Source organism: Podarcis raffonei, chromosome 4 (assembly GCF_027172205.1).
Source record: "Podarcis raffonei isolate rPodRaf1 chromosome 4, rPodRaf1.pri, whole genome shotgun sequence".
Taxonomy (NCBI): Eukaryota; Metazoa; Chordata; class Lepidosauria; order Squamata; family Lacertidae; genus Podarcis; species Podarcis raffonei.
Window position 1 is genome coordinate 57,010,074 of NC_070605.1, and position 4,043 is coordinate 57,014,116.

Genomic DNA, 4,043 nt, shown 5'->3' on the forward strand with positions numbered 1-4,043 from the left:
AAACTTGCAGTTTTCACATTTATTTTCAAACATGGACATGACCCGCATGATTGAACTAGTATTTTGAAAAACGTAATAAAAAGAGAGCAATTTATGCCACTGGATGAATCTGCCTGGCTAACAAACCTTTGCCAGTCCATCCACATCAGAGGATGAAATACAGTTCCAACAGTAACTGCTTATAGCCAAATAGATGATTGGAGAATAGGGAAAATACCTGACTCAAGCATACATTTAATATTTAAAATATCATGAGAATTAATTTATCAGAATATAATATCATCGGCATAATCAGCAAGCTATTCTACCAGATCTACTTCTCAACCGAGGCGAGTGGAGAATTTTTTTAAAAGAGCATTTTAAATGTTTATTTTAAAGAAACCCACAATGTTTCAATGCATTGAGAAAACGCGGCTGCAAGAACACGACGTGCCAGATATGCCGAATTTCCCCAAGGTCCGCGCGCGTGTGTGTGACCTTGTGTATGTGGCACAAAAGGACCAAGCGGGCGCCAGAGAGGGGGCACAATCGGCGGGAGAAAGCGCTGCCTGCGGATTTTAAGGAGAGAGCCCCGCACCTCTCCGAGTCGCTGCAGTCTATGGAACAGGCCACCTCCACACGCCCCCTTCGCAAGAGCGGCGCCTGCCCTGCCCTTCTCCAGCCGCGCACCAGGCACGGCGGGGAGGGCGGGCGCTTTGTCCTGCCCCCCGGCAAGCCGAAGCCCTCCGCTTCCCAGCCCCAGGGCGAGCCCGAGCCTTGCATCTCGGGGTGCACCGCCCGCCCGCGCTCCCTCCCCGAGCACAGGGGCTGCCCCACCCAGGTCCGGTGAGGGTTGGAGGGGAAAGGAGGAAAGGGCGCGGGACGGGAGAGAAGCGCAGCCCAGGGCGGCGGAGGCGCCAGGCGAGCCTTGCCCGGGCGGGCAGGCGGGCGGCTGCCTGGGTTGGGCTGGGGATCCGGGAGCGGCTCCGCCGGGTTTTGCCTCGGACCCGCCTCGCCCCCTCCACGCCGCGCGGCCGCAGGCGGCTCCTGCCTGTAACAAAGAACAGGCGGCGTGGAGGAGGAGAGCGGGACGGAGGGGAGGGAGCAGCAGGCGGCGCCGCGGCCGCTGCCGGGGCCCCGCCGCGCCTCGCCGAGAAGCGCCCCGCGCGCGCCAGAGGGGGCCCGCCGGCCCAGAGTCCCCGCGCGGGGGGCGAGGGCGGCTCCCGGCGGCGAGGGGGCGGCGCGCGGCGAGGCGGGAGGGTGGGGGAGGGGGGCTGCCTTACCTGCTTTTGGAATGTTCACACCCGGATCGAATCCGGGCTCCAGGTTCCGATCCGAGCCGGAAACCACGCGCCACCGGAAGCTGGAGCTTGGTTGTTCGCGAGGCACCATGGGAATCGTAGTTCAGGGAGTCGGGGGGGGGGTGGCGCGGCGGCCGTGAAACCAGGGCGGGCGGGCGGGCGGGCGAGGTGGATGAAGAGAGGGGCAGCCGAGCTTCCGCTGAGCCGCTTTGTGCTAAGAAGAGGAGAAGGCAGAAGTTCTATGGCAACGGCAGCAGCCAAGGGAGGGATGGAGAGGGAGGATGGGCAGCTCTGTGTGACACGCGCACATGCGCGCCACCGCCGAGCACAGCTGAGCACGGGTGAAATCCTGGCACCTGCCCAGGATTACAGTTTCGTTTAAGCGGTGTTAGTTGCCACCCTCTCGATTTGCAGCGGGTGGACAGAGTGGCCTCCCCTGGAACTGACGAGGGACTCGCTGCTGAAAAAACAGGCCGTGCAGTTTTCGTTGTTTTTTTTAAAGGCAACGAAGTGCTGGATGACATTCAGGAAGGAGGCGTAGCGCAACCTTTTGCAGGGCTCCATAACCGCGTCGGAATTAATGCACATGGAAGGTTGCGCGTCCGAATGGTTCAACGTGTCAGAGACAGATGTTTAGGGGAGGATGAGACGTTGGGTTCCACTTATTAGGGGTACCAGCTTATTCTGAGAGCAATCAACAGTGCTGGTGTTGACCTTCATTAATGCCAAAGGCTTGGGTTTAGGTTAGTTGAGGGACCGACTGCCTTCGTCTATTTCATCCTGCCCAAGAACTGAGACCTCCCACACCCCTAGCATCCCTTTTCTCCGTCCTTTCAGGTATTAAAGGTTAAGGCTCAACCATTCGGTCCAGTCGTGGCCGACTCTAGGGTTGCGGCGCTCATCTCGCAGGTATTAGTCGTAGATAATATCCTCTTGGGGAGGATGGGATACCACGCCCTTCCCTGAAAGTTTCGTCTGGCTCTCTTCACTGCTTGCGTTCTCTCTTAAAACAGGCCTTTAAATTCCATCCAGAGTAGCTGGAATCAGCAGAGCATTCACTGCCAGTGGCTCTACCACTCAAATTGTGCCCACCCGCACCCCCCTTAGGATTTCTCTGCCCGTCCTTAAGGCGACTGGGAAATCATACCACACCAGACAAAGCAATATGCAGGTGGGGGTGGGGTGGGACACAGCAGTTTAGAATACAGAAGCTTCATCCATTTTTGTGTGAGGTGTCCTGTGTGTTATTAAAATATTTTGACAAAATCTTCCGGAGTTTTTCCAAATAGTCTTCTAGACCCCTTTACAATGGGAGATAGGTATTGCTTAAAAAAAAAAAACTTGCAATGCAAGCTGAGCAGAAAAGGTTTATAACTTGCTTCTTTCAGCTAAGCTGGGTCCACACTTAGTGTGTTAATACATTCATAGGTCAGTTCCCACATGAGCATTCATGGACCTCTGTCTACTCATGAGCACAAACCAGAGTGCAAACCAGCATTGAGGTGGGATAATCCAACAAGTGAGATGGTTGTATCCACACTGCCCAGGCTTGCACTCCGGGGAGGTCACTTTGGTGCTGCTATCACATTGATTTGACTTCACCCCATGAGACACACTCCATTGTCTCTCGAAACAGATGCCAACAACAAGGTTGTATTCACACTGTGTTGTTCCCTCCCCTCAACTCTCAATTAGTACTTTACCTACCTTAAGTTCTGGAAGCCTGATGGTCCCTTGTGGACATGCAGACAGGCACTTGTGTGCACACACCCCTTTTAAGTCTTTTTTGAATCAAGTTTTCCAGTGTATTAACATGATTGCCCACTCTTCACCCCAAGGTCCCAGGTGGATTATGATAGTAACAAATTTAACCCACTGTTTCCATAAATGAGCAGTCAAATAAATGTAAGCTACTCCAAGCAAGGTAAGGATTTGGAGTCACTCACGTGGAAGTATGTTGCTTCCTTTCTCCACTTTTGCTTTCGTGTTCCTGGAGCTGCAAGGGCAGGTTTTTTTAACATAGCTGTTTTGTGCAAGGGCAGTTCTGCACAAAAGAGCTGTTTAAAAATACATGTAACTCACAGCTTATGTGAGGGGATGGTGCATAGGCACAATCCACCCCTGACATACTCAAAGCACCCTCTTAGAACTGCCCCTAAGTGAACAGTCTTTCCCTCTGGATCACTGAACAGGTCTTGGCGAACACCCACCCACCACCCACCAAGGTAGACAGAGTTCTCAAGAGAGCCTCTGAGAGCCAAGTAAACAAGTATGGGAACTTAAAATCTCTGTGCATTTTGTTATGTATTGAAGTTCTCACCCTGGCCACCAGGACTATCATGTATATAGTTTTCACTCAGGTCCACTTTAGGCGGGAAACCCTGGGTTGTTGTTGCTACAATGTTGATAGCCAGCTGCCTATAAAAGCAGGCCGGCTGAGCTGTTTGCTGTTCAGTTCTGTTCTGGCCTGTGAATAAGCAAGAGCTGTTTGAAGAATCGCTGTGCCGTCTGATATATTCACCCACAACTTAACACATTTAATTTGTATGATTCCAACCAGCTGGCCTTCAACTGCAAAAAGTTGAAACTGCACATGTTAAAAGTGTGTAAGCTACAAGTTACGTGTACTGCAAAACAACAACCCCCTCCCTATTAACCAGTGGAAAAAGGCAGGCTGCATGTTTGCCTTTGGGCTGCTAAAAACAAAATGGAAGTGGGGATATGTAAAAGGCAGCATGCAGTAATGAAGAAGCCACACAATGC

General features: G+C 52.7%; 1 protein-coding gene across 2 annotated transcripts in view; it reads right to left on the minus strand.

The window, feature by feature from the left end:
• PRDM15 (PR/SET domain 15) overlaps positions 1–1,368 on the minus strand; it is a 35,447-nt gene extending 34,079 nt beyond the window's left edge. For both annotated transcript variants that reach the window (XM_053386783.1, XM_053386782.1), the window contains exon 1: positions 1,263–1,368. The gene's annotated coding sequence lies outside the window, so the exon portion shown is untranslated. The remainder of the gene's footprint in view (positions 1–1,262) is intronic.
• Between the last annotated feature and the right edge of the window lie 2,675 nt (positions 1,369–4,043).